This window comes from Schistocerca nitens, chromosome 10 (genome assembly GCF_023898315.1).
Source record: "Schistocerca nitens isolate TAMUIC-IGC-003100 chromosome 10, iqSchNite1.1, whole genome shotgun sequence".
In the NCBI taxonomy this organism is placed as follows: Eukaryota; Metazoa; Arthropoda; class Insecta; order Orthoptera; family Acrididae; genus Schistocerca; species Schistocerca nitens.
The window spans coordinates 21,844,323-21,857,853 of NC_064623.1; positions in this window are offsets into that span (position 1 = coordinate 21,844,323).

Below are 13,531 nucleotides of genomic sequence, written 5' to 3' on the forward strand. Positions count from 1 at the left end.
GCCATCCAACCAAGGTCCCTCCCCATGGGCGCCACCCAGACACAGCAAGGGGTACCTGGCAGGGTGACCATTGCCGGGGATCCCGAAGCCCCAGGGTGATGGGCATCTACTCCTTGGCATAGGTGGGGAGTTAATGGCACAGCCATCACCAGAGCGACCCCTGTGTTGTCAGGGGGCTAAAACCAATGGGGTACATGGCGACCCCACCACAATGGGCTGACTACCATGCTGGATATGAGGTGCAAAGAAGTTCACAGTCGTCAGTGCAGAAAGCGACACAGCATAGCAGATGGCAGAAACTGCACCCAGGAATGCATCCTCGCCCAAGAGACAGATGTTACGACAAGAATGTGGGCTAAAGATCTCAATGCATGATGGACATTATGCACCATGTAATTTTTTTTTTTGAGGTTTTTGGGCGCACAACTTCAACGGTCATTAGCGCCCAGACTACGTGAGGAATGCACCGCGAGTCACAAGTTTAAAACAGCAACGAAACGGAAAACACGATAAAAGACAGACTGACAGGCAGAGGATTAAAAAAGGAAAACAGCAGAATCAAATGTCCTTTGAGAGGGTTGTCAAATTGATAAAATGAAGAACGCGAGCAGCTGCTCGTGGGTCATCCGCTAAAATGGCTTCTACAGTACATGGCAGGCCAAGATCAAGACGCAGGGTGTTAAAATCCGGACAGACTGTTAAAACGTGGCGGACCGTCAGCAAGTGCCCACAGGGGCAGAACGGCGCCGGCGCAGCCGTCAGCAGATGGCGATGGCTGAACCGGCAGTGGCCAATTCGTAACCGGGCCAAAACGACCTCCTCCCGCCGAGAAGGGCGTGAGGAGGACGTCCAAGCCACGGGAAGAGGTTTCAGGGCCCTAAGTTTGTTGTCTGTAAGTGCAGCCCAATCGGCGTGCCACTGCGATAAAATTCGCCGACAAAGTACCCTGCTACAATCTGACGAAGGGACACAACAAGAAGCTGTCCGAGGCTGGAGGACCGCAGCCTTGGCCGCGGCATCTGCAGCTTCGTTCCCAGGGAGACTGACATGGCCCGGAACCCACATAAAGCTAACCGGAGAACCGACGTCCACCAGCTGCTGAAGAGAGCGTTGGATCCGGTGCACGAAAGGGTGAACCGGGTACGGATCACTGAGGCTCTGGATAGCGCTCAGGGAATCGGAGCAGATGACATATGCAGAATGTCGGTGGCGGCAGATGTACAGAACAGCCTGGTAGATGGCAAAGAGCTCAGCTGTGAAGACCGAACAGAGGCATGGAGCCGGTATTTGAAACTTTGTGCCCCGACAATAAAAGAACACCCGACCCCGTCATTGGACTTAGAGCCATCTGTATAAATGAAGGTCATATTAATGAACTTCGAACGAAGTTCGATAAAACGGGAGTGGTAGACTGAACTGGGGGTAACCTCCTTCGGGAGCGAGCAGAGGTCAAGGTGGACGCGAACCTGAGCCTGGAGCCAAGGTGGCGTGTGGCTCTCGCCCACTCGAAAGGTTGCTGGGAGTGAAAAATTAAGGTGTTTAAGGAGGCGACGAAACCGAACTCCAGGGGGTAGCAGGGCAGAGACATACAACCCGTATTGACTGTCTAGAGAGTCATCAAAAAAGGAACGATAAGACGGGTGGTCGGGCATCGCCAGTAGCCGACAAGCATACCGACAAAGCTGTATATCGCGCCGGTAGGTGAGCGGCAACTCACCAGCGTCAGCATGAAGACTCTCGACGGGACTAGTATAAAACGCTCCGATCGCAAGTCGTAAACCCCGATGTTGTATGGAGTTGAGGCGGCGTAAGATGGATGGCCGTGCAGAGGAGTATACGAAGCTCCCATAATCCAGCTTGGAGCGGACGATCGACCGATAGAGGCGAAGTAGGACGGTTCGATCCGCTCCCCACGACATACCACTGAGAACACGGAGGACATTGAGAGAACGGGTACAACGGGCAGCCAAATATGACATGTGGATGCATGCACCATGTAAGGCATCTTTCCCGAAATGGCTCTCTTCAGCAACATTTGGAAGTACAGAGGTCAAACCCTACATAGGACCATCACATAAAGGCTGAAACGTGTGAGACTCCTTTTAGTCGCCTCTTACGACAGACACGAATACTGAGGGCCTATTCTAACCCCCAGACCTGCAGGGGGGTTATCTGAGCGTTTTGGGGGTTATCTCCAGGAACGAATTGGTCAGGCAACGTTAGTTGACCTCCGATTCCAACAAGGATTTTCAGCACAAAATTCTTCAAGATTGCTATATGAAGGCAATAGCAGAAATGTAAGCATTGGTTGTTCAACAAGAACACAGCTCATTTATGAACCATTTACCACTGTAATACCTGAGCAACCTGGAAGAAGTTTGGTGAAACTATTGGTCAGCTTGAAGCAAGTCACCACGTGCAATGTGCGACAATTTGCGACTTGGACAAATATTTAGTAGAGGGATATTTGCCTAGAAACAGCGATCCCTAAAACTGATGAGACAATTGCAGTGACCAACGCTGTATCAATTTGTTCTGAAAGTGTTATGCATCACAGCATCATCAGTGCCCCTTAACGAATATTTTCAGAAGCAGGACAAATATCCACTAAGGAAAGACCAACTAAATAGGGTCAGATTTTATTTATAAATTCGTTTTTGGATACATATGGTAATACTGACAATAACAGCAGGAACACTAATTATAGTTATAAATGTTATACTGTATTTTTCCTAATTAAAATACCAAAATATAACGAGAATCACTTGGCAAATATTTAGTATTTTGTTGCAATATTTTTAACTTTTACACCAGACGATGTTTAAAACTAGTGAGAAAAAATTAATAGGGACGTAACAAAATTATTGCTCCAATGTCATTCTAAAGGACTATGATCAAACCAGATAAAAATACAGGTTTAGTGACCTGAATCAAAAAGGAGATGTGCCTTCCTTTCACTTATGTGAAAGTGATGAGTCATGAGAAAGAACTAGTTGATTCCAGTGGCTGACCAGTTCTGATCAGATCTCTAAAATAAGTTTCACCCATATCTAAATCTGTCGCAGCTGTTTGCTTGGCTGGAAGAATGCGGGAAGTCCAACAGCAGCGAGCTACTAGGCGACATATGCAGTATTTGTTTCACGCACACGGGCCGGAACAACGTAGATAGTTCTTCCTACATAATTATTGAAACAGTCACCAGAAATTACGGCTGGCGGCCTCTGTCTCAGATGATGAGCAGCTTATGGAGTTAAGATCCGAACAGCGTATTTTGTGGAATATAGCTGACGCCGAGTTGAAAAAGTAGATGCAGGAGTCTGTACGAATATGAATAAAAGTGAAGGAAACATGTAAGCAGAAATATCCGAGTATGTCCAACTTAATACATTTACCAATGTATTTGGATACGGTGGCCGATGCCCGGCTACCAGCTTTCGTCCAAATCACTGGGCGTGTTAACTTGTTCGGACGGGTAGGCGAACGTCGTCTGCCCATTTTCCACTGGTCAGCAACGCGCTGCAATGACTGAATCCAGACACGCCCTGCGATCGTTCTCTAATCACTTCACAGAAACCATTCGGCAAAAAAATTAATTTTTGGTTTACCTGTAGCCTTGTATTTATGATGATGCGCGTATCATTCCGTTAATGGTCATAGTTACTGTCATTTACGTGGAAGTAAGACTGCGCGAAATTTTCGAAGTTCGCAACGATAAATGTAGGTTGCTATGATTTTACGTTTAGTGAATATTACGTAATATGTCACTGCATATGAAATTTAGCTGACTCATTCAATTATTCTTTTTAGACTTGGGTGGTGGTCTCACCAGTCTCGAGAATTTCTCTGATGCAGCACAGCCAGAGTGAAATATCCACAACAATCCCCATATTTCATAAACGGTTTGAGATACCGAAACGAGAATTTGGCAAATGATATCACACAAAGGGGAGAATTTAGCCTTACGATTACGCAAAATCGTATCTGCCGTGTTATTCCACTAACTACAGACTTTTTCGACGAAAGAACGTAATTTTGAAGGGCAATCGATAGCTGACGAAACGATAAATGCCACGGCTTTTAGTACAACGAAAGTTAAGAAGTTACATGTTTTGTAACGAGGATGTGCTTTTCCACAAGCAACTGACCTCGCTTTTCCTCAGTTTCTAACTTCATGAAAATAAACCACTGTTTCAGAATTCTCTTGCAGTCATGCCTGCATACCATGTCAGAGGTTACACTGTACAAAAACTAATTTCGAAGTCGAAACCAGTTAAATCTGATTATTTTACTCAAGATTGGCCACTCATGGCGTGTCTCTGAAAGTTAAAAACGGGTAACGAACCATGCGAGAATAGCTGCATTTTCGACATAAAAACCTCTTAGGAGACAGATTTTGTTGGATGGTTACCTATCAAATGTGGGCGTGGAGGGACCCAACTTAATATGTATAAAAAATGTAAGCGTTGGTTTCAGATTAGTACGGTACTTCCCTAAGTATTATTTTAATTATAGTGGAATCACTTTTATAGCGTACGGGACGGGGGGGGGGGGCGCATTTTCACGCTACCCTAGTCTAACCACTACTCCGCCATAAACTGCTGTTCTAGCCACCACGTAATAGCTATTCGTAGATGCTTTGACTGGCTCAACGTGATGCGCAGCGTTAGTTACTTTAAATCGCTGTACACCCGTTGCGCCCGTCTACCAGCACCATTGCCACTTGTGGTTAATCTTTCCAGTAAGCATTCTATGTATAGCGTCCCCAGTGCTACATTTTTTTCATGTAGCCGTAAAATAATAATTTCTCTGTGTAGGTTTAGATTGCAAAGAAATAATTTATGACAGAATGATCTAAAGAGACAAGTTACACTCTTTTGTTAATTTTTTAGTCGACTTCACTTCTTTTGTCTTTAATGTGTCTAGAGGGACATCTTGCGTGTGCTGACAAATGTAAGCATATTTGTATGAGTTAAGCATATAATAGACTGATTTAATATTATTGTGCACTTTTAATTTGTAAGAGGTGATCCCGATTTCATGTCCGCCTTCCTTGAATTAACCTGCATTCAAGTAATTTACAGCTCAACAATCGCAGCGGCCGATGCAGCCAACGACGCCATTACGTGGCGATATTAACTTATGAAAAATTAGCGGAAGCTGAAAACTCGCCCGCTATTAGCATAATATTAATTTTTCTCCACAGCCGCCCGACGTTGCAGAAACAGCTTTAAGATTCTTATTTTCAGTACCATAGCCGAGAGCCAGAGCCAGGACTCCGACTGCAATACAAAGGTTAACGGAGGTAAGAAAAATACTCTCGCGCGTGTATGGGCCGCAATTTTAATTAATAACTAAAGATTTCTTGCTTTAATGTGAACTGACTGGCCGAGGAAATCAATATGAAAAGTTTATTACATTGTTCAACTTAAATATTATTTTTAATAAGGCCCACCACGTACGTCGGCAACAGTCAAAAAATAATAATAATGATAACAATAATATATATATTAAATTACGACGGCCGACGGACGCGAGATTGGCGCCGCAACTTTGGGGCCCGATTAATATGATTATATTGTACTGAATGTAATTATGTATGTGTCTAATTGTTGTAAAATATTAATGCTTGTATGAATTCTTTTACATGTACAACAACAAAACCACACCCTGAGGAGATCTGGAGAGGAAAAAGAGTAGAAAAGAAAAAGGATTGCGAGAAAGAAAAATAAAGGTAAGGCCTATTGTGCAAGCATCCTGTGTAGCTCTGTGCGGAATATCGAACCCATGTGCACATGAGATACCTTCGGTGTTTTATTTATTTATATGTTTATTTTTGGAGGGGATAATTATTCGTTTGTGTATCAGTGTTAAAGATTCGTCAGTGGCTTAAAGTGAATTTAGTATGGGTAAGATAGGACAACCTAAAGCATCCGTACCAAAGAACAAAATTCTGTTAATATGGAAAGTGAGGATCATTTGCAATACGTAAACGAATCCCAAGCCACCGCCTCGGATAATTTCCGGAGCGGGGGGCGAGGATATGTGGACGGTGAATGACGCTCCACAGCAGAATGGGAATAGAGTAACAACTCCACTGCCTGGGCAGGGGGGCCAATCGAGTGCTAGATTAAGCGGGACACCAGTATGCTCACCGATTGCAGACCCATTTGCAGAATTTCTGCGCAGGTTAGAAGAAAGAGATAGGGAAAAGGAAAGAATGTTAGAACAGAGGGAAAAAGAAAGAGACGAAAAACTGGCTCAGATGCTACGTGAGCAAGAGCAGCGCAATGAAGCAAAACTAGATAGGATCCAAAGCGAACTTGCCGAGATGCGGGACGCTTGCAAAGAAATACCCGATCTTGTGCAAAGCTTAGCCGGCGAGATGCAAAAACTACAGATATCGCAGGCGAGGCTTGAAGATAATGTCCAGACTTTAACCAACCGCGTGGATAATGTGGAGATAGATGCACGGAAAAGTATTGACGCATACTTGGAAGTGCAATCTCAAAAAGTAGAAAAAGAATTAAATGAATGGCTAGAAGTAAAGGATCGCGAGATATTTGCAAAGATTGAAAGCGATGTAAAAACAGCTGTAGAACAAGCGACTGCGGCCGCGAGTGTAAATATTGACGCTAGTGCTGCCGCACTACATGCCGAATTAGCACAGATCAAGTCCCGTGTGACAGCGGAGTTGCCAAACTGGCAACAGGAGGTCGTGCGAAGACTGTCTGCGTTGGAAAGCAATGTAAACAGTGGCGGACAGATCATGAATCCGACTCCGCGCACTGATTACTATAATAACGCTGACGGTAGGCAGAGTACGAGTGCGCAACCGCAACCTAATGCGAATTATGAGCACGAACAACATGCGATACCGTGCAGCGCACATCATGAAGTGATGAATGTCCCAGAATGTAGCAATCAGACGTGCAAAAAAGAGGACAATGTAATAAAACACAGTACATTCCATCCTTTCAATAGCGAAAAACGAAATGTCCACCCTGTTGTATTTATTAAGAGCTTCAGGAATGTGTTTCCCAGGACATGGACGGAAAGACAAAGGATACAGTTCGTGGTCTCCTTTATTCAAGGTGACGCGGCACTGTGGGCCACCGACGTGTCCGAAAAATGTCTAACGATGCAACAGTTTGAAGGTGCATTCTTGCAAAAATTCTGGTCCGATAGCGTCCAAGAAAGACTACGAAAGGAGTTGTACAGTCCAGAAATGTACAATCCTAAGATGGGAACGTTACGCAAATATTTCGAAAAGTATATAAACAAAACCAGGTACTGGGACGAGCCAATGTCCGATCGTGACATAATCAGATTAATAAAAATGAAGTTGCCCAGTGAAATTAAAAGATATTTCATCAATGTGCCGGAATACGATATAGAACAATTCATGGAAATAGTGGATTCTGTTGATTCGTTGATCGAAGATATGAAAACTGAAAACAAGTGGAACCATGCAGGCTGTAATCAACAAAAAACCGATTACAATAGCAGCCACAGTAACGGTAGTAACTTAGTACCAAATGGTAACGGGAATAGGCAAGAGCACCGGCAACAGAATCGAGGCACAAACAATGGCAATGGTTATAACGGCAACGGTTGTAATCGTCAAAATCGAAAGAGACATCATGATGGACGCATGAGAAATGGATATAATGGTAACGGCAATCCGCAATGGCGGAACAACCGAAACCAGTGGCGTGGTTGTAATGAACCGACACCACAGTGGCAACAAAACACAGCGCCACAATGGAACGCCAACCCAGGTCCATCACAGAGCATGTCAGGAAGTTACAACCGACCACCGCAAAACCAGAGTCACACACAATATCAAAATACACCATCGGGGAGGCAGGGCGGCCAACCCAACAGTAGCAACAACAACAACCAGAACCACAATGTGAGGTTAGTGGAAGTGACAGACAACTGTCAACCCACTAATGCTCATCCGTTAAACTAAAGACAGCCACAATACGCTCTCCGTTGTTGGCTGCAGGATGGTGTAGTGAGGGCACATTCACAGATGACAGCCATAAACTTTGTATGTTGAGATACAATGAAGGAACAAAAATAGGAAAGGAACTTGTAGACATACCGCAGAAATGCAACCGAACCGACAAAAGTGTTGTGCAGGCTATATTGCAAGCAGATATGTACGGAGCACCAATACAGATAATAGTCGATACCGGTGCGTCAACCAATGTCATGAGTGCAAATTTTTACAAGTACTTGAGTCAAAATAATAGAATACCAGTATTGCCAGTGAAGAATTGTCGTGTTACAGGTGCAATAGGTGCACAATCTCATATCATAAAGCACCAGGTGCAAGTCGAGTTTACGGTAGGAAATGAAGCAATGAAAAGCTCGTTCCTAATAGTTAAGGGATTAGGTGTTGCTTGCATCCTGGGGATGGAATTTTTACGCCAGAGGGACGCAAAAATCGACCTCTTGTGCGGGGAAGTAAGCCTTATGAATGAGGGTACACGTGTAATTTTGCCGTTGTTGAGGACACGGGAAGTGCACGGTAAATATTGCCGGAACTTTCAGTCGAGATTCGAAGGAATACAGGTAATGAATTTATATTCTGACCTAAGTACAAGACAAGCATATTATAAAGAATTTATTACTGAAGACAAAGAGGAAAAAAGGAAACTCATAGCCATGAAAGTTAGGGAGTCAGAACATTTGACTGAAACACAACAAAACGAATTGACTCAGCTACTTACAGATTATGAGAATGTGTTTTCGGAAAAACCCGGTGTTATCGAGGGCTACACCTATAACATCGAAGTGGTACCTCACGATACTTTCTGTCACGCAAACTATACCATCCCGTGGTCAAAGGAGGCAGCTACGAAGGAAATGAGAAAAATACAAAGACGTTCGCTCAGTAGAGCAACTTTTACATATATATAAGTAGTAGGTTAAGTTTATAGTGTATTTTTTTCTGTGTGTAAATGTTCAGACTTTAGTGTAACATTTAAAGACAATGAGGCACACAAGATTAGTGTGATTCCACTTTGTAGATGTTAAGGAATAACAGTATTTTTAAACAATTGCATTTAAAAAAAATGAACGTAGATTTAAGAATATTTTACAAATTTCATGTTTAAAAATGCTTTAAAAAATATTAAAAACAATTCAACAGCATGTAATGATGAAAGAATTTTTTTATTAGTGTGTCATGAATATTTTTGAACTGTAGTAGTAATGCAACTTATGAAATTCAATATTATAGTGTATATGTTCTATGTATTTATGTCTATACCGATCTTGAAATATGCTCAATCATAATTTACTTAACAATATCAGTGCAGGGCGTACATCACCCAAGGTACCTCATGTGTTGTGGTCAAGGTACAAAGCCAATCAGTAAACGCGACTACCGCTAAGCACTGTTAAAATATATTGCCATCTGCTAAGGCAGAGATTTGCACGAATTTGTAGTGTAAACAAAAGTCACAAACCTAACAATCTAGGAACTTGCACGCTAGGCCTAGATTATAAAATGTCTACAATAATGTGAGAGGCAAAGTTTTGTACAGTCGAGCCTGGCTCTGGAGGGCAAGTACGCAATGAGTGGGCAGACATGACATGGGGACTTACCTCAGATGAGACGGAAATACAATTGTATAGTCAAAAAATCTGAAGGCAAGTACGACTCTAAGTGGAAAATGAAAAGAGATAATTAGTGCGAGAGACTGGTAAAATCCAGCACGAGCCAAAATCCAGTTCAGACTGAATGAAATACATTAGTGTTTGTGAACTAATCGAAACAGTTACTTTAAACAGTGTGAAAAACTGAAGGTGAAACTGTGATACGGACAGTGAAATGCTAGTATTGAACGTTCAACAGCGGTAAAGACGCCAAACGCCAATATTACGCACGAAAAACTGAATTTGCTTATAAATGTAAACTGTTAACGTGAAGTGAGCCCACAGTCAATATTTTTGGGGACAGACTGTAATTTCAGTGAGTACAACAATGCGAGATTGGAATGCGATGCGTGGACTGTTGCAAGACAGCGACCGCAGAAACGGCGAATGTTTGTGCTAAGCTCGTATTGGGACACTCACCAGTGCCTGCGAGTGCGGCGAAAACAAATAATTTTGTCAAGACAAAAACTGACGTGTGATGGAAACAGTATTGCATCAAAACTGCATTCACGGGAGAAGGTCCATGTCATGCATTCTGCAAGACAGTGCTAGCTTGACACTCGGAAACTGGCGAAAACTTAACAACTGCCGCACTAATAAATGCTTCTTTCCCACTAGCGTAACCATCTGCAGCGGGAAACAAATATTACGTTGGTTGTGTGTATGTTTCATGTACTACGTCGGAGATGCGTAGCAGAGCTGACTCCTGCCAACAAGAGCGGGGGGCGAATATCATCCCACTCCGCCACGCCCGGGCGAGACAGAAGCGCATCGCCAACGGTGCAGCCGATCAGCTGATTCTGACGTTCCGCGACGGCGAGACACACGCTGGCGTCGGGCGGGCGTTGACCTCTCTGCAGCCGCCGCGACCGCCGAACACCGAACACACCAACCGACGCCGTCGCGAGCCAAACGTCGCGGAGTAGATCATCAACGACACCGCAATCAAGTGTTATAATGACCTCATTTTTTTGCATAGTGCAACAAAAATATTTGTATGCACATCCTGTACTCCAATGACATTCCAGAAACAATTAAGTGAAAGTGACCCAAGCAGTTAGTCTGTCGCTCCGCCGAGGTTTTCCCCAGGTTTCCCTACGGCCGCGCCAAATGGGGAGCGAACAGTTGACACCCCTGGGACGTCAAATATTCCGGACTAACTCGTGATTGTATACCTTGAACACTGCAAAAGTTGCAACCCTAAGAAGAGGCAGCCAAAATAAAACTAATTGTACATAACTGTATACGTAACCAATTGTATATTATATTGATATGTAGATAACTTCATCTGTATTACCCTTTGTGTGCAACGCACCTCAGTAATTACAACACACGATGTGACATATGTAAACTGTGAAAGAAAAATCTGCATGTGGACACTGTGGACATGAAAGTGGAAATATTTATGTCAAAAAACACGAACATTTTTTATGACAAACATTTCGGGGGGCAATATAGCGTCCCCAGTGCTAAATTTTTTTCATGTAGCCGTAAAATAATAATTTCTCTGTGTAGGTTTAGATTGCAAAGAAATAATTTATGACAGAATGATCTAAAGAGACAAGTTACACTCTTTTGTTAATTTTTTAGTCGACTTCACTTCTTTTGTCTTTAATGTGTCTAGAGGGACATCTTGCGTGTGCTGACAAATGTAAGCATATTTGTATGAGTTAAGCATATAATAGACTGATTTAATATTATTGTGCACTTTTAATTTGTAAGAGGTGATCCCGATTTCATGTCCGCCTTCCTTGAATTAACCTGCATTCAAGTAATTTACAGCTCAACAATCGCAGCGGCCGATGCAGCCAACGACGCCATTACGTGGCGATATTAACTTATGAAAAATTAGCGGAAGCTGAAAACTCGCCCGCTATTAGCATAATATTAATTTTTCTCCACAGCCGCCCGACGTTGCAGAAACACTTAGCTTTAAGATTCTTATTTTCAGTACCATAGCCGAGAGCCAGAGCCAGGACTCCGACTACAATACAAAGGTTAACGGAGGTAAGAAAAATACTCTCGCGCGTGTATGGGCCGCAATTTTAATTAATAACTAAAGATTTCTTGCTTTAATGTGAACTGACTAGACGAGGAAATCAATATGAAAAGTTTATTACATTGTTCAACTTAAATATTTTTAATAAGGCCCACCACGTACGTCGGCAACAGTCAAATAATAATAATAATAACAATAATATATATATTAAATTACCACGTAATAGCTATTCGTAGATGCTCTGACTGGCTCAACGTGATGCGCAGCATTAGTTACTTTAAATCGCTGTACACCCGTTGCGCCCGTCTACCAGCACCATTGCCACTTGTGGTTAATCTTTCCAGTAAGCATTCTATGCTATGAAAATTACGTGACATTTGACTACAGAGCGCGAATACGAAGCTAAATCTCCGTAAGCAGTTGTTGCCCAAACTGTCAAAAACCCCGAATCACCATTTATTCAAACAATTTCCAATTAATTACTAAGATTCTGCTGAAGCAACCAGCTTCCCGAAGTTTAAGCGAAACTTGTCTAAGGAATTAAAGAGGACCAAAGATCGCTAAACACAGGATGTACTGACATCACGCATTAGCTTTTCCGTTACCCGCCGATAAAAAGGCAATACTCTGTAACAGCTGCGCTATGCGGCGTATCAGCCAAGAAAGCTCCGTACTTACCGAGAACTGCGCCGTCAGACAGCAAACAGCAGTCATGTACAGACCCAGGACGCTCCGCTCGCAAAACACGGACAGCCGCTGTCGCCCTCGTCTCCATTTCGTTATCGTCTAAACGCAAGTCACTGTATAGTTGTCAGATAAAAAGATTTGCAGCAGGCAGCCGAAATGGAACTCCCGTCCGAAATATGCCACGCGCCCGTTTCCCCGTGAACTCTGATACTGCTGCTTACTCTCCCAACGCAACCGATAGCCTCACGCCACATACCCGAACTGAGGCACTCAACGCAACGAGAGTTAATGGGGTATCATTGTCTGCATTCCGTACCTGCAATCGACACAGATCACATGTCGATATCAAACATGTCGCAGTTGGTAGAGAACTGTCAGCGCAGACTTTCCAGTCGCGATTGTCGATATCGAAACGCGATAAGTATTCGTTCGTTTCGCCTTCAAATAACGTGACCGCAATTTCGTGATACATCTACCTGCAAAATATAAAATCATTAAAGAAATTCAGTAGGGTAATACTAAAAGATTCACTACAGTAACCGCAGACACCGATATTTATGAATTATTCCGTAACAAATATATAATATAGGGATTTCGGCACCCTACATCTTAGTACATCGAATGTCAAAAGAGAAGTGAATCACAAGAAATGAAAGTCTCCATTTCTTTCCAAAATCACTTGCTTCTTTCAGAAAATTAACGTTTTTGCTACAGATGTTTCCTTTTTATGTTTCATACAAATAGTTTTGAATTTTTCATTACATCTGTTACTTAATCATTGACATTATATATATTACTCGTGACACAGGAGTTTTTACGATTTGAAAGTTTCTGTGTAGAAAAGGAGAGACTGAAACGCCTTTTTTTATTTTACGCTTCACTGACCTCCTGAATTACCGAATAACAGCACTTCACATCTAGGATTCGGCTGAAACTGTGGATGGTTACTTGACTACATTACACGCGGATTCCTTCGTTCACACAATCTTACAAGTTAACAAAAACTGAATAGTCTCCTCAGAACATTTGAGAGTTTAATGACTCACTCAAGGAGTCTGACAACATTTTGTCCTTGGTCCGGACAGATATTTTGGTTTGATCACCAGTTTGGGTGCGTATTAGGGAAACTGGACTAAAACACCAATCTGAATCTTCAGAAATACTTATTTCCAATAT